Raw genomic sequence first — 26,191 nt, forward strand, 5'->3', positions numbered from 1 at the left:
ATCCTCTTATGAAACGACTGAATCAGCTGGGTATCGATTGTGTAAAAGTGTTGCTGTCTGTGTTGTTACAATTGTAATATTTAATACTATTGTGATATTGAAGATTTGTACATTCATACAGCTCTGGATAACTTAAAACAGCGATTAGACCTTCAGAGTGACATTAATGCATCCTAAAGTAAAGCGAAACGGCTATAAACTCCAGCAAGATAGAGTGATTATATACAGAGCCATATACCTTTAACTCTAAATAAAGCATAACTATGGAAACTGTGTTCATCTTAACTGAAAGCTTTGTCGAGTTTCCTGACCTCAAGCATCGCGCACCTGTCAGTCAGCACTTCCAAAGGTTCAAACAGAAAGTGCACAGCAAGGTTACAGAAAAGTTTGCGCTTTTATAATTCACTTACCTTTTGGCTACTGTTTCACACTGAGGCTTAATGCCTGTGCTGCAAACCACAAATCAAGTAAACATTAAACAAATAAAAAACGTATTTCTCTCAAGAATACCAAACTCGTTTGATTTAAGGGAGTTGAAAATCCTTCAGAAACACCATCATGTCAACATTGCAGTGAAAAAACGTGACATCTTTCCTTACTCTGCAGAGGAGTCGGGGCATCTGGTGAACGCCCATCCCTCTCTGCGCAGCCACATTAACAGTGTGAGCAAAGCATCGTATATGCGTTAAAAATCCGGCCGCTTTGACAGAATTGGCAATGTTTCTGCCGTTTCAGTTGTCAAGCGGGGTTACGTTGGTTTTGTTTTTGATATTCCTGACACATTCAGACGGTCCCTTACTAAGAGCTCCGTACGAGCTCTCCCGGCTAAACGCATATTGCGAGAGCTTAAACAGAGCAGTGCTCGTAATGTCGAACGAAAAAAAAGTTTTCGAAAGCTACTGGCCAAAGTGGCTGGGGATCAAAAAAGATAATGTCAAGCCGTTTATACTTTATATTTATCTTTTTAAAAATAGCTTAAATTAGCAAATAAAACACAAGGTAGGCCTACTGGGCAAAAAGGGGATGCCTCTCAGACACTTTTAGAAGCTGTCACCCATCAAGCATTTTTTGGTTTAAAAGATGTCTATTAGGCGTCTAAACATAGCCTAGACATCTAGGCTGAATCACGGTTAAATTTGGGCTGTCAGTGAAAATCTAATAGATGTCTAACCATAGCCCAAGTTTAGACTAGATGTGATTTAGACGCCTTTTCAATGACTACATATATATACGTCTAATAGCTGGTGAGTTTTAGTCAAGGCTAAATTATGGTTAAATGTGGGCTGTCAGTGAAAATCTAATAGACGTCTAAGTACAGCCCAATCACAAAAAAGTCATCAAAATTTCAGCTAATGAATGACTATGTTTATACATTTAATAAACAACAAAAATACACATATACATATCAACATTTTTAATTAACAGGTTCTCAAAAATGCAATCAACTCAAACTGATTAAACAAAGTTTTTATTAATGAAAGCAACATTAACAATATTAAAAACATTAAACAATAAAAAATAAATATATATAAAATGTCAAAGTAGGGTGAAGCAGTGGTGCAGTAGGTAGTGCTGTCGCCTCACAGCAAAGAAGGTCGCTGGTTCGAGCCTCGGCTCAGTTGGCGTTTCTATGTGGTGTTTGCATGTTCTCCCTGCGTTCGCGTGGGTTTCCTCCAGGTGCTCCAGTTTCCCTACAGTCCAAAGACATGGGCCACAGGTGAATTAGGTAGGCTAAATTGTCCGTAGTGTATGAGTGTGTGTGAATGTGTGTATGGATGTTTCCCAGAGATGGGTAGAGGCTGGAAGGACATCCACTGCGTAATAACTTGCTGGATAAGTTGGCGGTTCATTCCGCTGTGGCGACCCCTGATTAATAAAGGGACAAAGCCGACAAGAAAATCAATGAATGAATGAAAATGTCAAAGTTATGACAAAACAAACAAGATAAATCAAAGATATTTTTCCTGTTGAACACAGAATAAGATATTTTGAAGAAAGCTGAAAACCTATAAAAAAAACATACTATGAAAGTCAACGGTTACAGGTATTCAGCTTTCTTCAAAATATATTGTGTTCAACAGAATAAAGAAAATTAAAAGGCTGTTTTTTTTTGCTTTATATGCACTCAATATTATTCTTGTAGCTTAAAAATATTCTGATTGAACAACTAAAACCATGTGGTCTGTTTTGAGGATGTTTTAGGTATTTATCTGGACTTTAAACAAGTTAGTACCATTGCTGTCTATAGAGAATGAGAGAGCTCTCAGATTTCACCTGAAGTTTCTTAATTTGTACATCGAAGACAAATCAATGTTTGGTACAACATGATTAATTAAACGATTTCATTTCCTGTTAAACAAACCCTTTAGATGTACTGTCATAAACCCAAAAGTCCATCCAATCCATAAGTGACACTTAGCAGGTTCTGCAGAACTTCTACACCAACATCTGTAGGTCTGTCCCCAGGACCAGCATCCTCAGCTCAAATAATAAAGATCTCCACTGCTGTGTGTGCATTTTGAAATTTAGCCACTGCACTTTCAGTCCTAGAGAAAAAGGAAAAAAAATATGTGCTCTAAACTCAGTCCTGTCACCCTGTAAGTTTTACAAATACATTTATGAAAGGAAGATAGGTTGACAAACTTAACACATACTCTTTTACAAGTCTTCATTGAGGTAGATGCACACACTCTTCAAATAAGGTAGGTCTTCGCAACACAATCGTGTTTGATGGTTACGTATTAAAACTAGAAGAAGAAAAAAACACCTAGCCACAGGTTTACAGCTTAAAGCTTATAACTTATTTACAAAATTAAATTCAAATATTTATTAATTTATTTTAACTATTTTAATGTCAATGTGTTATATTCAATGTTTCTTTATGTCAACCGCAGTTATATAGATTATGCATGAACATTGTTTAATATTCATTCTGTGTGTTTGATGTGACTCAAAAGCTTCATCCAGCTTGTGAATGCACATGGGCAATCTGCATATGGACAGGGAAACCAGCAAATGTGGTCATAGTGTAAATGTAGTAGTCTAAAGTGTTCAAGCAACTCATACCTGCTAGTCTGCTCATTTTACATGGACACACTCAAATATCTGTGGAGAAAAACAAATAGTTACAAACATTAGAAAAGCATTATAACAATAATAACTATCAGCTTACTTTATACTAGATTTTACTGTGACAATTTACAATTTAAACACCATTTTCAGTGTGTGAGTCAAAGCGATATCATTAAAGGATCACCCTTGCTCTATTTTTTTAATGAAAAGCTTATTGGGTTCAACACAAGATCAATATTCTCCACATTATCGCTGTAATTGGATTTATTGCTTGTACCTTTTGCATGGCACATCGCGGCGGAGCTTCGGGTCAGCGGCTCGGCGCGGCGTGGGTTTCTGTCGCGGAGCACGTGGCAAAGCTTCGGGTCAGCGGCTCGGCGCGGGTTTCTGTCGCGGTGCACACGGCGAAGCTTCGGGTCAGCGGCTCAGCGTGTCGCCGTTGTGTTTGCCTGGTTTGGATTTCTCGAATGCGTGGCGCGACGATTCTGGACACTTCATATTTCAAAGACACAAAAGATTTTAAACTCTCTGCTTGGTCTGTGTCCGACTCGTACATGTACGGCTGAATGCTCATCCTAGCTCAGGTTAGCTTAGCTCTCTCTCTGTCTGTCAGCCTATCTGTTGCAAGCACAGAGCGTAGGAGCTCTTGGCTCCGCCCCCTTGTTACATTTGACGGAAAGCCGAAACTGTGAAGCAACATGCCCCTAAAACAGTAAACTGTGTAAACGCCCCTAACATGACACTTTTATCTATAAAGACAGTATCTATAATATCTATAAAGACAGTCTTCAGGCTTTTAATGTGGAACTAAAAACTGCTAGACAGACTTTTTTTTCAAACCTTATAAACAACAATGTAAATAATGCTCGCACACTCTTTGCAACAGTAGAGAGGCTCACAAACCCCCCCAGTCGGATTCCCAGTGAGCTACTCTCTGTAAGCAAATGTAATGAATTTGCTAATTTCTTTACTGATAAGATCAATAATATCAGAAAGGCAATCAGCTCATCCAATCAGCCAAGTTGTGTCGATATCAAACAAACTCAACCACAACTTGAGAAGTCAGACATTATGTCTGATTTCATGGCAATTAACGGTAAAATCTTAGAAGAGATGGTGCAAATTATAAAAACATCAACCTGCAGTCTTGACACGCTCCCCACATCATTCTTCAAAACGGTGTTTACCTGTTTAGAAATGGATCTTCTAAAAGTGGTAAATGATTCACTTCTCTCAGGGATTTTTCCAAACTCACTTAAAACTGCAGTTGTTAAACCCCTCTTGAAGAAGAGCAACCTGGATAACACCCTATTGAGCAATTACAGGCCAATCTCAAATCTCCCTTTCATTGGCAAAATCATTGAAAAAGTTGTTTTCAACCAGGTTAACAAGTTCTTAAACTTCAAGGGGTGTTTAGATAATTTTCAATCTGGTTTCAGAGCACATCACAGTACAGAGAGCGCTCTTATAAAGATAATCAATGATATACGTCTAAACACAGATTCAGGTAAAATAACAGTGCTGGTATTGTTGGATCTCAGTGCTGCATTTGACACTGTCGATCACAGCATACTTCTGGATAGGCTGGAAAACTGGGTTGGGCTGTCTGGGACAGTCCTCAAATGGTTCAGATCTTACCTTGAAGGGAGAGGTTACTATGTCAGTATAGGTGATCATAGGTCGAGGTGGACACCCATGACATGTGGAGTCCCACAAGGCTCGATTCTGGCACCTCTCCTGTTCAACCTTTACATGCTCCCTCTGAGCCAAATAATGAGAAAGAATCAAATCTCCTACCACAGCTATGCTGATGACACTCAGATCTACCTAGCCTTACTGCCTAATGACTACAGCCCCATTGACACCCTCTGCCAATGTATTGATGAAATTAAAAATTGGATGTGCCAAAACTTTCTTCAGTTAAACAAAGAGAAAACTGAAGTCATTGCGTTTGGGAACAGAGATGAGGTTCTCAAGGTGAATGCGTACCTAGGCTCTAAAGGTCATACGACAAAAAATAAGGTCAAGAATCTTGGTGTGACGCTGGAGTCAGATCTGAGTTTCAACAGTCATGTCAAAGCAGTCAGTAAATCAGCATACTATCATCTCAAAAACATAGCAAGAATCAGATGCTTTGTTTCTAGTGAAGATTTAGAGAAACTTGTTCATGCTTTTATCAGTAGCAGGGTGGATTACTGTAATGGACTCCTCACTGGCCTTCCCAAAAAGACAGTCAGACACTTGCAGCTCATCCAGAATGCTGCAGCCAGAATTCTGACCAGAACCAGAAAATCAGAGCACATCACACCTGTCCTCAGGTCTCTACACTGGCTGCCGGTTACATTCAGAATAGATTTTAAAGTATTATTACTGGTCTATAAATCACTAAATGGCAAAGGACCTCAATACATTACAGATATGCTCACTGAATACAAACCTAACAGATCACTCAGATCTTTAGGATCATATAAACTAGAAGTTCCAAGAGTTCAGTCTAAGCAGGGTGAATCTGCCTTCAGCCACTACGCCCCTTGCTGCTGGAATCAGCTTCCAGAAATGATCAGATGTGCTCCAACATTAGGCACATTCAAATCAAGACTGAAAACACATCTGTTTAGCTGTGCCTTTACTGAATGAGCACTGTGCTGTGTCCGACAGATCGCACTATTATGTTTTTCGTTTTCTTTTTCATTCTTTTATAACCTATTTTAACTCATTTTAATTTGTTTTTATCTGTTTTTAATAATTTTTATTGTCTCATCTTATTTTCCTAAACTTGTCTTTTTTATTCCTGTTTATGTAAAGCACTTTGAATTGCCACTGTGTATGAAATGTGCTATATAAATAAACTTGCCTTGCCTTTTAACCACATTATATAAAAAACATCTGAACTGTGTGTAAACTATGTGCCCTTTAAGGTCAAAATTATAAGCCACTTTAAGCTATATATTTTTTCCTCAGTTTACAGAACAAATCATTGTTATAAAATAACTTGCCTAATTACCCTTACCCTAATATATATATATATATATATATATATATATATATATATATATATATATATATATATATATATATATATATATATATATATATATATAATTTTACAGTTTTTTTTTCATGTTTTTCTGAAATCTTAAAATAACTGGAAAATACTGTAAATTTACATATCCAGTGTAAAATCACTTGGAAAAGATTTTTTTACACACCAATATATCAGTACACACACAGGGTGTTTTTGTGAATTATGGTGACTTTCCATAGTTTGCCATTGTTTTTATATGTTATATATTGCCTAACACATCATATTTAATTTCTTGACAAATTGTGAAATAAATAAACTAACCAGTTTTCTTCAGACTGTTTAAAAACATAATCATAAAACTGCCCCCTGGTGGCAAATATGTGTTTAGCTTCATCCTTGCATTACGGTTGAGTGGGCAGAGCCTCGTGAGTGACGGTTATTTTTTTTCAAACGAGGAAAAGATGTCAAGTCCGCCATTTCATCTTCTTCTATACATCGGGTAAGTTATTATTTTAAAATCATATTTCTGAGATATTTGTCATCAGGTAATGTTTTATTTGTTAGAAAAGCCTCTGTTTTGAATAGTGATAAAACTGTAACTAATATGTGGATAATATGGCTAAAATCAGCTGAGTATGATGGCCATGTCAGCCGTCAGTTCAGTGATCTGTTAAGTTGATTGTTTCTTGGGGTTTTAACGAATTAATTTAAGTTACAAATGTCCTTTTATCCGCTTGTCAGTCCTAATTAAATTATCAATAAGACATGTTATATGAAGAACAGTGTCGAAACTGGAGCGTGAATGAATCATATGCTGTCCCTTTTATAGATACAGTTGTGACAGGTGCCGATTTCCGGTTTTGTACTGGTTTTCAAACACTGAACAATTGGTCTCTTTTCTGTAATGTTAATCCTGATGATCTTGATTTGCTTGTTAATGTGTGTTTTATCAAGTTTCAGCTAAAGTTTGCAGAGTAACGTTAGTGGTTATTGCTGGCCACTGTTAAGAGAGGTCTGCATTAAAGCGGCAAAATGTTTTAAAGCCAAAACGTTTGAAAAAAAATCCACAGTTGAAACATGATGTGTTAACTTACTTATGAAGGACATTAATTAGTTAAAAAAAGAAGGCTAAAGGTGTTATGAAATATTAAACTATTAAAAAAAATTGTGTTAAATAAGCATAAAATCCATATTTTGTGTTTTATATTACTTTTAACAGCCTGGAAACTGAATTGCACCATTAATCTTGTACTCTATGTATCAAGTCCAAACAAATGGTTTTGTGGCAAGTAAAAATAATATCTTTATAAATTGATTGTGTTGTATTAATTTGTTACAGAAAAGAATGGAATCATGCAAGGATGTAAGCTGAAGAAAAGGACAACTCTTACATCAGTGCATTACTAATTGTTTGACTTCATCATCAAGCACACCAGGTACAATATTGTACATATTTTGTAACTTGCATATGTCAAACTGGTTGTTGGGTACTGAAATAATATATTTTATGTTTTATTTATTATTAAAAGTATTACAAGATTTATTTATGCTATTTTATCACTGTGTGAGGTTATAGCTTATTTAAAATATCTTTAAAAAAAACATTTTGAAAAAATATGTCAAACAGCGGAGCTGCGAAAGGCCAGATCAAAAAATCGTTATCAATTTCTTTTTTGATAAGCTGATCGACTGTTTCAGGTTCGGCTTTTGCTAGGACAGCAGAGGTTGTATGAGGGGGAGGCTGAAACACTTGGGTGAAATCCGTGAGTTAAAACTGAAATGAGAAAATCAGAGAAGTTAGTATCAGGGTGATCTTTTAAAGAGCCCATATTATGGGTTTTTGAAAATTCCCCTCTATGTAGTGTGTAACACAGCTCTAAGTGAAGTGAAGTATCCAGCTAAGGCTTAAATCTGTTAGTGTACAGTGTTTAATACTGTTGATTCATCTATAAAAGAGTCGACTCATAGTGCTTCAAACGAGTCGCTTTGATACCGATTCATTAGGTGTTTCACCATGACGTACGAACAAAACCAAGTTATTCACGTGCACGTGCAAACCCGGGAGATTTCAAACCTGAGGCCCCGCCCTCTGACGCAGAAACCCAGACACACACACACACACACACCCACAAACAAACAAACACACACACAAACATGCCGGTCGATTGAAGTCACACTGCAGATGGATATATTGAGTCTCTACCCAAAGATGAAACCTCAGCATTATAGCCAAGCAGTTGGAAACTACTGGAAACTTCTGGAAACTACATGCTACAAAGAATACTTCATCAAGAATACTTTTGTTAAAGGAAGGATCAGTAAAGAGTAACTTACTGATGGACGTAAGGATGGATTTTTCTTCCTCCATTTCTCAAGTGTAAGTACGTGCGATTAAAGTTGCCTCGTTGACTCTAGCTTGCAAATGTATTTAGTTGTGATTTGTTACTTGTAACCGCGTGTACTGTATCAGGTTAACTGGCTATATTCTCTTATCGCGTGCAAAGTCACGTTAAAAACACGACGCGTGCTGCTTTTAACGGAGCTCCGTGGACGAGGAGTAAGTAGTGTGTGTGTCTGTGTGTGCATGTGCGCGCGCTGTCGTCCGGAGGTGTGTGCGTGTGTGTGTGCGCGCGCGTTGTCGTCCGGAGCAGGGTTAAGTGCATGTGTGTGTGTGTGTGTTTGTGTGCAATATGTGTGTGTGTGTCTGTGAAAAGAGCAGAGTGAGAAGCTAGGAGATCTCCTCAACTGTTTTTGAAGTTTTTGCTCAATAAAATAGTTAGTCGTCTGAATTTTCAAGTCCATAGTCTGTATTTACATTGACCCACTGGCAGCTAAAATCCACGCCTACACTATCGAGCGTGTATGAACTGTGATTACTTTTATATTGCTGATTAGCTGTTTGGCATTTCACTCTCTGACTGAAGGCAGTCGACCAATCGCAACAGACAGTCATTGGTCCAATCAGCGCAGATTAGCTTCGCGATAAGGAGGGGTTTGGGAACAAATGAATCACTGGACGATTCATACAGGAGTCGCTGGGATAATTAGGTAAAAATAAATGCAGATTATAAGACCACGAAAGTGTTTTTTGACCTTGCATGCATAATAAACTGTTGTTGGAGACCCTTACAACCAAGATTTGACCCTATTTCATGTATAATATGGGCTCTTTAACTCAGAAATGAGGTGAGGAATATTCACTGGAGTCGATAGGTAGTTTTTATATTTTTTATTGCTTGCTCTGAAAATCGGGCAAATTATTTTAGCGTGTGCTCCACCGCAAAAAGAACAGACATGCAAGTATTTGCATGGGTTTTTCTGACATCTGCCTAGATTGAAATTGTTACAAATGTTACTGGAAGGAGTGGAGCGGATAGAAGAAGGAGGGAGAGGAGGAGGAATACTAGAATTAGACGGGCGAGGGACTTAACTAGTGGATTTCGGGGTCTGATCTGCGTGACGTGAAGACTGGAGCGGCAGACCGCGCAGGCTAGATTGCTAAAAATCCTAAAAAGACACGATTATGGAGATAAATTCCACGGCCCCCCAGAACGGAATTTTATATTCCATTGGGTTACCCGGATTGCACATTTAGCAGAGAATAATTTATGATATGTTTAAAAATGAGTGCCCCCGTTGGAGAGGGGGGGAGACGGAGCAGATGACTTCTGTATAACGGGCGAATGCCATTGTAAACTCGGCTAGATATAGAATGCGTGACTGTGTGTTGGATGACTGTTTCAAAGTGAAGGTGCATTTGCCGCAATCCACCTGATGTTCTGCTGCGGGAGGTGAAATTGCTGACAAAGAGTGTGATGAGGTCTATATCTGCACCTGAGAGAATCTGATTCCTTGTAGCTGTAGAGATAGGGGGTGGATCCAGAGCCAGAGTGTTGGGTGTCATCGGGAGGGGGGTGGCGGTGAACAGTGTGTAGGAGGGCCGTGCTGCGGAAATTGGTGCGGGGAGGGTTTGGCATGGATCGGTGCAAGTGTGTGCTGAAGGTAGTGGAAAAGAGGGGGATATATTGTACGTTGTTAGAGAGGAGGAAGGTTGGTTAGAGGGAATAGGATAGGAAGAGAAAGTAAAAAAATTAGATTTTGAAAACGAAATGCATTTTTTTTTTCTCCTGTTTAGAACAACAAACACTCATTTGGGGGGTCTCTAGCGGGGGGGGGGGGGGGGGTCTTTGGAATGACCGCTGGGAAATGCACTCATTTGGGGGATGGTGGGTCTCTAGCACGGGGGGTCTTTGGAACGACCGCTGGCAAACGCAATGGATGAGCTCACCGGGGGCGTTGATTAGACCCAGGGGAGAGCCCACCAAGCGATGCCCGGATAGAGACCACTCTCCCCGGCGTGTCCCGCGCCTGGGGGTGCTAGCGCGACCCTGGGTTTCGCTGACCTGCCATAGAGGTTTCGGTAACGGCGTAAAATAGAGCACTTAGTGCAAATTTTGATTTAGCGGTTGAACAAACCAGGGCTCTAAAGAGGGGCCTGTTGCGCCAAGACATGCGTTCAAACACGGGCAAGCCAGGTGCTTGCTACTGCCCTGGTCCAGGCAAAGACCCAGGCCTCAAAGGCCATCAAAGCAGCCCCAAGACATGCATTCGAACATGGGCAAGCCAGGTGCTTGCTACTGCCCTGGTCCAGCCAAAGACCCAGGCCTCAAAAGCCATCAAAGCAGCCTCAAAACATGCGTTCGAACACGGGCAAGCCAGGGGTTTGCTACTGCCCTGGTCCAGCCAAAGACCCAGGCCTCAAAGGCCATTAAAGCAGGCCCAAGACATGCGTTCGAACATGTGCAAGCCAGGTGCTTGCTACTGCCCTGGTCCAGGCAAAGACCCAGGCCTCAAAGGCCATCAAAGCAGCCCCAAGACATGCGTTCGAACACGGGCAAGCCAGGTGCTTGCTACTGCTGTAACATATTGTAACCTGCATTCTGGAGATAAACATTCCATTTAACATTCCAGAAAACAATCTGGGTGAATCGCCAGGACAATAAAATCACTAGGCGACGAAAAGTCTGGCTTAGTAATCCGTGGTGACATGTTAACAAGTCTGGGAGACTTCACAGAACCACTCTCTGCCTACTTCAAAAGAACATGACAGATAAGATAAGAAAGAAAAAAAAAACCTCTTTAGCCAACATTCTGCTCACAGACAAGACACTCCTCAAAATTAAACAAAGACATTTAGAACCCAAATCTCTTGTTTAATTTCATTTAACTTTTGTAATGTGTACAATCCCTGATATAGACTATACACATTCGTACTTTCAGGCCTTTTTTAAAAGCATCAATTATGTAAGGATATGGGAACTATGTTAATGTACCTTTAATGTTGATGTACTTGTAGAGTGTTTGGTGTCAATAGAATGCCCTCGACATTTTATTACACATGATGCATAGAGCATGATAATAACAGGGACGGCCTGCAATTTTTTTAATGCCCTGAATTAAAAACCGTCCTTAGGCTGCGGGAGGACCCAAAATTTGCATACGAACAGCCTAGAGACAAAGAGAGGTTTCGCGCACAAAACTTTGTCCTGAAATCATTGGTCGAGAATGCTGAACGAGTCGTCACGTGACCCGCAGGTATAACTCATTCTGCCCCCCAACATCTGGGCAGAAGCAGAAAAAAACCCTCGGTTAAACTTCTCCGCAGAGAACCTTCTTCTGTCCTCGTTTCGTTGTTTTCCGACTTTTGAACTCAGTTTAATCTCGCGTCTCGTGGGACCATTCGACTTGGAACAAGCTGAACAGGACACACAAACTCCTACCGAATCTTTGACGTCCCCCGCGCATCAACCAAAGCTCGCACGACACGAGAGAGAGTAAATGCAAGTATATTTTCCATATGCGTTTTAAGCTGTGCCCCCTTTTTAAGGTGTTTATGATCAACTGGTGATTCTCGTTATGTGTGGTTGAACTGAGCGAAATTGTCATTCTGTATCTAATTTCTGTATTTCCTCGCTTTTCTGTCTCTTTCGGTTTTGTTATATGTTCCATATATCCGTTTATACCCTATTTAGAATTAGTATACGTTTGTCTGTTATATGTTATGCCCATATATTCCTATACTCAGTTTACGTTTGTTTGATATGTGTTAGATTAGTCAATAAACCTTGTTATAATCGCATTGGATTGTTTTTTGTTTGCCTCACAGAAAAAGGTCACTGAAATGATAGATCTTTTGCTACCGGCTGCTATGTTAAGTTAATCGGAACTTAAGAATGATTAAGCTACCTCACAAGGAGTAGTAAGAATTCCCTTTCTAAATAAATATATCCGTACGGAGTCCGCTTGGACGAGCGGCGAGGTCTGGGTATATTTATTTGGTCAAATTAACAATAAGTTAATGCAGAATATTAATAATTAACAATAATTCGTTATTGTTGATAATTAATATTCATAATCTGAGAGTCCGCTCGGCCGAGCGGCGGGATCAGATACAATTATATATTTGTTTAACCCAATTGACCAAAGGTTAAACCTGAATGTTAATATTTAATAATAACTCGTTGTTATTGATTATTGATATTCATAAACTGAGCTAATTTCGCTACATAATTGGTGGAGAACGCAGCAGTCATTTTTTAAACATTTTCTGTGAAACAAACATTTCCATTCCTTTGTGATTTTGTGCGCACTAGAGAAGAGAAACAAAACCGCGAGCCCGCGGTTCATTCTCTCTCTTCACTCCCACGGCTGAAGAAAAAAAAATTCTTCCAGCTGTTTAGTTCACTAGCACGCAGCAGACAACGGCTGAGTGTTAAGTGTAACTATGTAAACTGCAGTTCATAATATTTTAAATCGATTCTGCAAAGACGCACGTCCGCAAATCATTTAAATATATTATTGTGCCTGGCGGAACAACGAGTTTCCCCCAGTGTTTTTAAGACAGTTCGGAAACTCCAAAACTGTTTAATATAGGCCTTATATTCTCATAGCTAGAAAACTTCTAGACTATTTCTCCCGTGGTTTCAAACTGTTAGATTAGCTACCTAACCATTGAAACCTCTCCGCTCCGTGCAAAATTAATTTCAGAACTGCTGGACGGTTTTGAAATTAATGTATTTGGGAGTTGCAAGCTTGCCTATTAACCGCTTTCTGACGAAAAGAATTCTCAGAATCATAAGCGTGTTTTCTAAATGGTACCCGTTCCGATAGGGATATGAATTCCCATATTTCAGTTATTTTAGCCTAGGCCAATCTGCGTGTACAAACGTGCATCGCCTCGAGAGACGTCTCGCATTTTATGTTTGTTTGTCTAATTGTAATGGTCAAATATTATTATCATTGTTACGGCAACATGATATAATGACCGCTTATGCGAATCTTAGTGGTTCGCGCTTTGCCCTTTGTGAAGTCAGCCGCATACCAATTTATGAATGGAAGTTTGTGTGAATGCAGCTGCTCCTGGAGCGCTCATTGGCTCCTCATCCACGTAACTCGTGCGCGCGCACGCATGCGTGAATGACGTAGCCACCACCCTAAAGCATCAGATCCGCCTTTCCGAGGCAGAGTTGGTGACGCGGTTCACGTCACAGGGCAAACAACTCGCTAGCTCTAACAGCTAAACTTAAGTAAACCAACCCTTCGCGTCTAGCCAATACCCGTTTTAGCAAAAAGGCTAACCGGAACGTGAAGCGAAACTCGTAACAACGAGCTAGCGGCTAACGCCAGCTAAAGCTTAAGCCAACTAACCCTTTGCGTCTGAATAACTTCAACTTTAGCACAAGGCTAACCAGATGTGAAGTGCAACGATGAAACATTCCCCACTGTATCCCTTTGCTCTTCTCCCTCAGTTCCGCCCACTGTTGCGTCTCATGTGGTCTGAGATTGTTTGCAGTTTATTTTGTTTTAAGTTCGATTAAGCAATTCAGTTTCCCTGTTGCCATTTTATCCAAACAATATTTTAGTTAGCTAAGTTTAGATTATTGGTCTGCGTTATTTCCTTTTGTGTCATTATTAATTATTTTGTTACTTTCATTTTTATTAATTTTACTACATTCTGTTTTTATTTTAATTTTTTTTTTTCATTTATTATTATTTTTATTTTGTTTTATACTGCTGCCCAGTTCTATTTTGTTATCATTTATTTTAAAGCAAGTTCCCAATAATCTATCCCATACTTAGTTCATATCTAATTTTTGTTTGTTTATTTTGCTCTTGGGGAATAGTTTTATTTTTCTATTATTATCAATAATAGCATCAATTTCTCCTTTCTTAATTCTATTCCATCTTCACCTCATGCTTTATTTATTCCCTTTCCTGTTAGATTTTAGGGAATTTAGTACTTTATATAAGGGCTCAAACATTAAGCTGAAGCTAAATTCAGAAATATTTGATCTATAGATCCCACATCTGATTAAAACATTTTGGATTAACCCATTATTGTTTGTAGATGCCCCTGAGTACTAAGGCACTCTTTCTAAGTTTAAAAGCCGTCCTGTGTTGCTTTCTACCCATAGAGAATTAGCATTATTATTCTTTTAAAATTTTTTATGCCAATTTCATAGTTTCCTTTTATTCCTCCTTCCAGCATAGGATGATAAAATTCTCTATCCTACAGATACTAAAGCATACTAAGATTCCTACTCCAATTGGCTCGCCCAAAATAGTAGATCCATAGTACTGCCTTTACCCTGCCTCAGAGCCTTCCATGCTTGTGTGGTTAAGTGTGCAGGTTATCCAGCTTGCAGATCAAAAGATTGTGTCCATCTGTCTGGCATGACTGACCTCTGCTGGAGAATACGTCAGATACCTTGACTTTGTAATACGGGTGACCAACCGCAGTAAGGCATCAGCAATCGTACTCCAATTAGCACCGTCCGTAGCAACTGGTATACGGTCAATCTTGGTTAATTACCCTGTCATGATTCCACACACGTGCCCGCCTGAGTGAGATTCGCGACCTCACTTTATAGGCCAAGAGAGGCACCGGGATCATCAAGCGAAACCCAATTTTGAACCCTGCCAGGCGATCTCATTGAGTGTTACGTATTATGCTTAAAGCCCACACTGTCTGAGAGTTGGGCTCCAGTTGCAATATGGGCAAGTGATCTGATAGTGACTGCAGTAGGAGTTGGGAAAGTCTAGCCAGATGGCACATCCTTGCGAATTTCATCTGGATGTCTTTTACTCACCACCAAGTTCAAATAGCATGTAAAACCTAGTCCGAACCTTTACAGTTTATCTGGTCTAGGCATATGCATAGGTGTTGCTATTCTTGCTCTCTCTCTCTCTCCCTCTCACTTCTCCCTTTGCTCTCATTTGGGTTTTCTTTTCAATTTTAAATTTAATTTAATAATTTAAATTTTTTTATCATAATTTTATTTAATTTCTCCGTTTTAATTTTATTATTATTATTATTATTAATTTTTTTCCCCCTTTAGTCAAGTATCGTTAATCATTGTTATGATTACTCCCTTCACTTCCTCCGTACACTTGTTCATTCGAGTGCGAGGTTATCTGGTTCATCATTATTAATTTTGAGCTACGATTATTTTATTTACTTCAAGTTATTCTCTTTACCTTGACCCGCTCAGAGACCACACTATTGAGAACCACCAGGGTGATCTAAATAACTGTTCGAAAATTGGCACAGCCTGGCGCATGACTGGGCCTCGAGGCCATTGTAGACATATCAACTATTATCTAGGCATCCATGTAGTGCGACACTACAGTGTCCGGCCCCCTCAGGTTTTAAGAGAACCAACGAGAGGCCCCTAATTTCCCCTAGCTGATGACCCCACCAGCTTAGTGATCTAGCACACAGTCATAAATTACTGAACCTTACCCAAACTCGCATTGGCTCTCTCTCTCTTGTGCTCTCCCTCTCTCACCTCAGCGATCCAAGATGTCTTGCTCATCCAGCCCCGCTGCTCACTGGGACCAACTGGAGGCCTGATTAAGTGCCTTAACTCATGCCCTCCTGCCCGACTACGCCACGGAGCTGCAACCCCTGGACAGAGAACAGCTAGACACCCGCCTGGATCAACTGATGGCGAACGACCCGGCCCTATGCTACAGCAGCCAGGACCTGGCTCGACTCACCGGGACCCTCGCGCACCTCACACTCGCACAGATCAGATCCATCGAAAGGGACTTCGATCAACTGGAGCACCAGGCCAAGGAGGCCCAGGACGCCTGCGAGATGATGAGAGTAAAGGACGCCGACCTTCAGGACAAGCTACAGGAAGCCCTGACAGAGCTCCAGACGGACGCCGAACACAGGGGACAACAGGAGCAAGAAGCCAGAGAGGAGCTGGGTGTAAGGTTGCAAGAAGCCGAAACACTTTTGCAACGAGCAGAGACTAAGCTAAAAGACAGAGAAGCTCGGGCCAAGGCTTCTGAAGGCCACTTGCAAAGGGCCCGAGCAGAAGTTCAACTGATGATCCAACAAAGAGAATCTCTAAAGGAAGAACTTAACAGGGTTCGTCTAGAACTGTCACACTCCTACAGTCTACAAGACGACTCGAAAGAGGGGGAGAAAGCCTACACGCCTCACAGTCAAAAACCTACAGTCCAGAGAGGGGGTGAAAGCCTACTGCCACAAACCTCGCCAGCCCGCATCCCTGAGCGTTCAGCAACGACAAGCAACAGAGAGTCAGCCGGCGAAGTCTTCGAAGACAGACACAGCCCGACAACAAGGGATCTGGACAAGCTGGCCAGGAACATTCCAACTTTTACCCCAAACCCTGCTGGAGGCAACGACGTGCACTCCTATTTACAAGACATTGACTTTTACTTACAAACCTGGCCAAGCGCCACTACCCGTGATAAATTATATCTGCTGAGGATCACTTCGAGTCGTGAGGTGAGAAGTTTCCTGGACCGACAGCCCAACACCATTAAAGCAGATTACCAGCAGCTGCGACAGGCTCTGACTAGAGAGTTTTCTGACCCCGAGTCAGAACAGGGACTGATTGTTGACATGGACCTCAAACAGAACAGGCAGGAGACCCCACAGGCATACTACAGCCGACTACGCCAAGCCTATTTCGGGACAAGACATGAGCCAGGAATGGAGGAGGACTTCAATTTCAAGACCCTCTTTCTCAGAAACCTGCATCCCGCAATGAGTCAACACTTGGGAGTAATGGCCTGCCTCCATACCATGACCACCCAACAACTGCGAGATTTAGCTCATAAAGCCTACCTGAAGCAAAGAACTGCATCTGAAAAGACTGTCAAAACACCTGCAATCTACACTGTCAGAGTCCCAGCCAGAGCTGGCCTTAGAAGGCACACAACAGTTTCCCAGCAGCAAAACTTCCAAATGTGAGCCAAGGCCTTTCACCCCCAGCAGAGGGCAGTATCATCATGAAGGCGCACGTCCCAAACACCAGATGGCACGCTCAGAGGTACACTGGGACAGGCCACGCTATACAAACAACCCGAAAGGCGGGGCCCCGAAAGGAGCCTATCAGCAACAAAGAAACGGCCGGCCTGCAGCAACCAGAAATTCAAGCAGTCAGAATCCAGCTCGGTACGCACCAGACAAAGCCAAGTTTGATAATTCTTCAACACAGAAAGACAGCACAGTGACATCAGAAACAGCAGAGCTGCTGAGAATCCTGAAAGAATTCCTCCAAAAGGGGCCCTCCAAAGAAAAAAAAGAAGACAAATCAGACTCTTTATGACTGAGGGGGGGAACCAAAACCATCTCCCCCTCCGAAAATCGTCCCTCCACTCCATTCCCACAGATCCTGGCACGTCCAACATAAACCAGAGACTCAAACCCCTTAATATTTAACAACAGCACTATGCTCCCCCCTCAGCAACTGCCAGCGCCCCCACGCATACAACCTGAGGTACCTGAAAGCGCAGTCCTGGTTGTCTGCTCACCTTCTGAACCACATCCTACCAGCCCCACCTGTTTACAAGTGACTGCTCAGGCCCCTGTACCTCAACTCTTGGGGAACCTGATTGAAAAGGGCGTGGCAAGGAAGCTCTACTTGGCTGTAACCTTGGAAATGGAAGTAAGGCTTGAAGCACTGGTCGACACGGGAGCAGACCTCACTTTAATGTCATTTTCGCTGTTCGAGCAACTCAAAGCAAGAGCTCAAAGACTAAACCGAACACTTAAATGCCATCAATGCAAGTTGAACGTGCAATCATACAGCCAAAACGAGGTCCAACTAGAATATATTGCTCCCATTCAGTTAACCATCGGCCCCATGACTGCAGTGCACCCCGTGTACATATCACCAATGGACACGTACCCACTGTTGATTGGTAAAGATCTGCTGGATCGTTTTGAACCCCTGTTGGATTTTAAACATCTCAAAATCTGGGCCCAAGTGCGAGAACCTCTTGACCTCCAGCCAGCCAGGTCAACCCCAACAGACTGCCAGGTCACCAAGGTCGCGGGAACCCATGAGAACCCAGGCTCAATAACAGAGACGGGGCCAAGGTCGCTACTCTTTCAACCAGCCAATGACCCCAACTCATTCTGCCCCCAGCTCTCAAGTAACATCATGTTGAATGACTTGACCGTGAACGACACTGTACTAGCATTATGGGCCGACAACTCAGCCATCAGCCTTGCACTGTTCAACAAACTGTCCGCACCACAGACCTACTTGCAACGAACAAACGCACACGCTACCCCCTTAATGCTGAACTGACACACATGACAACAGCCAAAGGCATCTGTGCGTTGAACTTGAATTGGAATGACAGATGGTTAACCCATCCCTTCCTGATTCTCCCAGGCTTACCACATGATGTTTACATCGGAGCTGATATCCTGATTCGTCTTAAAGCATGTGTAGACACCCTTAACGACCTGGTATGGGCACCACCAGCGTCACAACCAACAGCTATGGCTGTTACCCTTGAGAACCTCCGCTCAGGGCAGACCATTCCAGAAGTCTGCACCCTCATCAGCGAACAAGAGTTTGTCGTGCCAGCCTATACGAAAAGGTGTTCTATACGGCTCAACATACGGAGGGGCCAAAAACTAAACCACACACTGGGTTTCTTCCAACCAGCACCAGAATGCCTAGAACTGGGCCTCACCCTGGAAGCTACGCCCTTCCTTGAACTGTCCTCACGAACAGTATACGTCCTGTTTAATAACTGCATGGCAACTGACATCAAAATCCCCAAAGACTACCGACTGGGATGGGTGGTCAGCTGTGATTTTCATGACTTTGAACTCTCTGTGCCAATCATAGGCCCCATTCCACCTGCACTGATACCAGAGGGGAGTGTGGAAAACACTGTCTATACAGCTCCTTTCAAACTCATCACCCTCACATCTGTACTGCCTGTAAACAAAGAACAGGTTTGCAGAAGTGAGCTCACTGAAGACCAACACCTTGCTGTGTACACCGTCTCTCATCACCCCATCACAGAGATGGATGGAGACATGACACCTCACCCTACAACAGAGACGAAGGAGACGACGATGGGTGAACCATACTCTGAGTTTGAGATACAAGTCCAGCAAATCCTGGACAGTGCTGATGCCATGCAGGACACTGTTGACCGACACAAACTCCGACAAATCCTGTATAAGTACAAGGATACTTTTGCTAAAGACTCTTTAGACTGTGGCCTCACTGACCTCCACATGGTACGCATTCCTACACCTCCGAATGCGCCACCCACGTTCGTTAAGCAGTACAAAATTCCTATTGCTTCACACGAACCTGTGCAGGAAATAATCGACTCCATGTTGGAGAAAGGCATCATCCGCCCATGCAACAGCACCTACTCAGCACCCATCTGGCTCGTCCTCAAGCCAAACGGCAAGTGGCGCCCGACAATAGACTATAGGAAGCTAAATCAACAGGTGCCGTTGTCAAGGTGGCCGATTACACAACTGGAACAAGAAATACCCAGAATTCAAGGAGCAACCATCTTCTCGACACTTGATGTGGCCTCTGGCTTCTGGACGATACCTGTACACCCAAATGACCAGCATAAGCTAGCTTTCACCTTCAACAACAGACAATACACATTCACGAGGTGCCCTTTCGGCTATGCCAACTCACCAGCCGAATTCAACATCTTCTTGAACAAAGCATGTCCCGATGCTAGAGTTAGAGGCAACCTCATCTATGTGGATGACATCCTCATGAAGAGTACCACAGTGTCTGACCACTTAAAGGAAATAGACCATGTCCTACACCAGCTGACCACCGCTGGTGCAAAGATTGCCCTCCACAAGGGTCAGTGGTGTAAGACCAAAGTCAACTACGTGGGCCTGCTCATCGGGCCACGAGGCATCGAACCTCAGACCAGCCGAATCCAAGTGATTCAGAACATTAAACCACCCAGCAATATCTCAGAGCTGAGAAGTTTCCTAGGTGTGTGCAACTACTCCAGACACTTCATAGAGGACTATTCAGACATTGCTAGACCCTTGACCACTCTGTTGAAAAAGGATTGCCCCTTTGTCTGGACAGAAGCTCAACAGTTGGCCATGACTGAATTAAAACAACGTCTGTGCAGAGCCCCATGTCTGGCTTACCCTGACCCACAAAAAGAGTTCCACTTAGAAGCGGGATTCGCCAATCACTGTCTCAGTGCCGGTCTTTACCAGCTCCACGACCAAGACAAGAGGGTGGTCGCATATGCAAGTAAAACACTCCTTGCACCAGAATGCAAATACTCAGACTGCGAAAAAGCGTTGCTGTGCACTGTATGGGCTATTCAGCGATTCTCAAGCTACATCGGAGCACAGAAAGTTATCATAGAGACCTGCCACCAACCTGTCAGGTTTTTAAACAGTCAGCGCATCCGAGATGGCACAGTGACTAACGCTCGTGTAGCCACATGGCTGATGGCCCTCCAGGGCTGCTGTATTGAAACAAGGTACACCTTAAGCCACAAATCAATGCTGGGCAATGGCCTGGCCGCTTGCCAAGACTGTACGACTGACAAACCATCCGCAACGCCCATAGTGGATGAACCCCAGCCACCTCAGCCAACCTGTCATAAGTACTTTGATGAGAATGCGTGCCAAGGCCTACCCACAGCCTATGTCGATGGATGCTCCTACAACCACGAGGGCACCCTCAAAGCAGGGGCAGGAGTCCTATGGCTAAACGACCGGCCTTGCACACCACAATGTTTCATGTTGGGGCCACAATCATCGCAGTATGCAGAAATTGCAGCCATCCTTATTACTCTTCAGATCGCAGCAGCCCATGACATCAGAGAGCTCCTTATCTGCACAGACTCTAATTATGCCAGACTCAGTTTCACGTGCCACCTCCCAGGGTGGAAACAAAATGGCTTCAAAACCGCCAACAACAAGCCCGTGAAACACCAACACCTTTTCCAAGTAGGTGATCACATCACCGACAAACACAACATGGTCATTTATTGGAAAAAGGTAAAAGGACATTCTAAACTTCCAGGCCCCGACAAGGACCTGAATGATCAAACAGACGCCCTTGCAAAGAGGGGTGCACTACATGGCGAACCATGGTCACCACCAAACCAAGACCACTACACCACAGTGGCAGCCATCACCCGCAAGCAACAAGCTTGCCACACCCAAACACCGCTGCCGCAGTCAATATCGCTGTCTCCACAAATGTCTACAAACGACATTGCGGATTTGCAAGCGGCTGACTCTTCTATTCAGACTATTTTGAACCACCTCTCAGACCCCGCCAACCACGCAATCCTTCTGTCTGACCCCACGTGCAGCGCTGACTTGAAAAAACTCTTTCGTGTCAAAGACATGTTGCGTGTGAACTATGAAATTCTATGGTTTGTCCCTGATGACCTCACTGCTCCAAAGCTAGTGATCCCTCAAAGCCAGAGGGGGGTAATGCTGTTGTATGCTCACGATGCACCATACGCAGGTCACCATGGCACAAAGGCCACGTACGAGACACTGAAGCAAGTGGCATACTGGCCCAGCATGCATCAAGACGTGACAGAGTATGTCAAGACCTGCCTGGTGTGCTGCCAGTTTCAACCATCAAACCCTACTCACAGAGCACCACTGCAACGCCGGGAAACCACCTTCCCCTGGTCAGACATCCAAATGGATTGGGTGGGGCCGTTTCCCCGATCTACAAGAGGTAACAAATATTTTCTCACGGTGGTATGCCAATTCACCAAGTGGGTAAAATGCCTCCCAGCACCCAATGACACAGCCCAGACCACGGCATACCTGCTAACGAACCACGTCTTCTCCCGGTTTGGACTGCCATGGAGAGTTGACTCAGACCGAGGCACCCACTTCACGGCAGAGATTATGCAAGAAGTATGGAGACTTCTGGGCGTACACGCCCAACTGCACATCAGTCACCATCCCATCTCGTCAGGCCAAGTAGAAAGGACCAACAGGACGGTGGTGAGCATGCTGAGGAAATATGTGGCTGCTAACCAAAAGGACTGGGACGTCAAACTCCCATTAGTGCTAATGGCCATCAGAGCCACACCACACGAGTCAACTAAAGTGTCGCCATTCGAACTCATGACTGGGCGACAGATGACACTGCCACTGCACCTTTTATATGAACCAGTAGATTCAAACCTCATAACGCCCTACACCACACATCAGTACCTAGATGAACTTCACAGACATCTGAGGACGACATTTGCTTTCGCTCAACAACAACTCCAGAAGTGTGCAGAGGGTCGAAAGGCATACTATGACAAGAAGGCCTCACACCAGGAACTGAATGTGGGTGACAAAGTCTGGTATTATAAGTTCACCCAGCCACCTCAAACAACCTCCCGTCGGTTATCCAAGAAGTTCCTACCACACTGGACAGGACCTTATGAGATAGTTGATAAACTCTCCCCGGTAGCCTACCGGATAAAAATGGGCAGAGGACAGAGAGAGCCAATACTTAAATGGGTCCATCGTAACCAAATTAAGAGACATTTAATCACCGGCCAAAAAAGAGGGTGTGGGAGTGAAGCCCACCCAACCCCGCAGCCGGTCTCACAGTGAAAGTTTCAAACAGGGACAGCCTCACTGACCTCCTGCTTTCTCTCTCTCTCTCTCCTTCTCTCCCCCTTTTTACTATCTCTTCAACACAGAATGCTGCTGTGGGCTATGATACTGTGCTTGTGCCTCGCCAGAGGAGAGCGACAACCCGATTTACTTTCACCTGGACCCCCATCAGGCATCGTGCTGAGGGAACAATCTGGACTCCTGATGACCAACTGCCGAGCCTACACTCAGAAAGTGTACGTGCGGCTCGACCCCCGTAATGCCTACAGAGCCCACTCCTCACGAGAAACCACCCATCAGAGCTGGGCTGGGGCCAGATGGACGGAGAATGCCCTCACGCATGCAGAGTCAGACACCCGACACATGCTCACTCAGTTGCAGAAAATGACAGTCACCCAAGCCGAGCTGGGAGGTCATGGGAGCTGCAGCAGCCGTTGGAACCCTGTTCAACATAGGGGTCACCTCTGTTAATGCGGTGAACCTTGCCACTGTTCGCAGACATGTGAATGAGGTTCAAGAAGAAATACCCCAACTAAGGGAACAGCTGGCGACCCAAAGCAGCACGCTCCAAACCCTTGGCCAGACATTAAAGGGCACGGTGGTAGTACTCAATACCCACAGTGTCCTACTTAATCGAACTGTGGCTTCCATGAAGCAGTTATTTTCTGTCTTCCAAAGTGACTTTGCCCACACACAACTAGTCACTGCCTTAATGTCTGACATGCTGCGCGAAGTGAGCTCCTCTATTGACAGCCTGGTTATGGGCAGAATCCCACCTTATCTCGTGCCCTTGAGCCTGGTACAAACAGCTTTAAACTCTGCCACCCTAAGGTCGACAGACACCCTCCAAGTCCACCTTGCCTATGCCTTAGGAAGTGCCATCCCTTTATACGTCGACCCTATGCGAAACGAGCTGGCCTTCCTCCTAAATCTACCACTCGTTGAGGCCAACAATGTCTACCGACTCAAGGACGTTGTTAATGTCGGGTTTTGGCAAGGGAACACACACATCAGGCTGCGCACGCCCAACGTGGTAGCTTACCACGACAACAATGAGCAACTATACCTTTCCCCCAACCTGCGCATGTGCACCCTGACTAAAGACATTCATTACCTCTGCCCCAGTAAGCCTTTCCTGCGTGACAATACTGAAGGAATTTGTGGCCTACAGCCCATGACTAAGAACACTCGCTGCCCGGCAGATGCTAGACCTCGATCCCAGGTCATGGACACCCAGGCCGAGATTGTGGGAAACCAATGGCTGGTCAGTACATCTGCACACACAGCCACTCTAACGTACGACCAACATGACACCGCCACGCGTATCAGCTTACCAGGCCAAAACATGTGGATCCGAGTGCCAAAGGGAGCTATCCTCCATCTTGATGATCTGGCTCTGTACCACTTGCCCACGGAAGAATACCACTCGGAGCTGGAGATCCTGCCTTTCTTCAAAGACCATAACTTCACCATGAACCGGTACCTGGAACAGCAGATTGAAGAGCAGGGGGGGCAACTAATCGAGGTCACCCCCATCGACGCCGCCCTCCAGTCCTTGTCTCAAACAACCCTACATCTACGCTCACCCATCACCCATTCCTGGACTGCGGCCGATACGGCTCTGTGTCTCTCAACAATCGGAGGGTATGCACTGACCCTGGCCCTGACCTTTATCCTGTTCAAAAGGGCCAACAAGCTACAGGAATCAGTGAACAAGTGCACCGCCGTACTCCCACGAGCCTTTCAGCAGAAAGCTGGGAAAGGAAAGGAACGCCAAGCAGCTGCGCCCACGTTGATCGAAATGAAACTCCGTCCAGCTGACTCAGGAACGGACATCGAGGGGCCCTCACTTCCTGCCCAACCAACAAGTTAAGTTAGATCCCAACCAACCGGGTTTTCTCCGAACCACGTTGTTTGGGAAGAGGGGGGCTGTAACATATTGTAACCTGCATTCTGGAGATAAACATTCCATTTAACATACCAGAAAACAATCTGGGTGAATCGCCAGGACAATAAAATCACTTGGCGACGAAAAGTCTGGCTTAGTAATCCGTGGTGACATGTTAACAAGTCTGGGAGACTTCACAGAACCACTCTCTGCCTACTTCAAAAGAACATGACAGATAAGATAAGAAAGAAAAAAAAACCTCTTTAGCCAACGTTCTGCTCACAGACAAGACATTCCTCAAAATTAAACAAAGACATTTAGAACCCAAATCTCTTGTTTAATTTCATTTAACTTTAGTAATGTGTACAATCCCTGATATAGACTATACACATTCGTACTTTCAGGCCTTTTTTAAAAGCATCAATGATGTAAGGATATGGGAACTATGTTAATGTACCTTTAATGTTGATGTACTTGTAGAGTGTTTGGTGTCAATAGAATGCCCTCGACATTTTATTACACATGATGCATAGAGCATGATAATAACAGGGACGGCCTGCAATTTTTTTAATGCCCTGAATTAAAAACCGTCCTTAGGCTGCGGGAGGACCCAAAATTTGCATACGAACAGCCTAGAGACAAAGAGAGGTTTCACGCGCAAAACTTTGTCCTGAAATCATTGGTCGAGAATGCTGAACGGGTCGTCACGTGACCCGCAGGTATAACTCATTCTGCCCCCCAACATCTGGGCAGAAGCAGAAAAAAACCCTCGGTTAAACTTCTTCGCAGAGAACCTTCTGTCCTCGTTTCGTTGTTTTCCGACTTTTGAACTCAGTTTAATCTCGCGTCTCGTGGGACCATTCGACTTGGAACAAGCTGAACAGGACACACAAACTCCTACCGAATCTTTGACGTCCCCTGCGCATCAACCAAAGCTCGCACGACACGAGAGAGAGTAAATGCAAGTATATTTTCCATATGCTTTTTAAGCTGTGCCCCCTTTTTAAGGTGTTTATGATCAACTGGTGATTCTCTTTATGTGTGGTTGAACTGAGCGAAATTGTCATTCTGTATCTAATTTCTTTATTTCCTTGCTTTTCTGTCTCTTTCGGTTTTGTTATATGTTCCATATATCCGTTTATACCCTATTTAGAATTAGTATACGTTTGTCTGTTATATGTTATGCCCATATATTCCTATACTCAGTTTACGTTTGTTTGATATGTGTTAGATTAGTCAATAAACCTTGTTATAATCGCATTGGATT

The 26,191-nt window shown here is 43.5% G+C and overlaps 1 pseudogene; it reads left to right on the forward strand.

Annotated features, from left to right (window-relative positions):
• Positions 1-16,909: 16,909 nt before the first annotated feature.
• On the forward strand, positions 16,910-25,666 carry LOC147840200 (uncharacterized; annotated as a pseudogene).
• The last annotated feature ends 525 nt before the right edge of the window (positions 25,667-26,191 follow it).

The sequence above is a fragment of the Danio rerio genome, chromosome 16 (assembly GCF_052040795.2).
Source record: "Danio rerio strain M-AB ecotype USA chromosome 16, GRCz13ab, whole genome shotgun sequence".
Classification (NCBI taxonomy): Eukaryota; Metazoa; Chordata; class Actinopteri; order Cypriniformes; family Danionidae; genus Danio; species Danio rerio.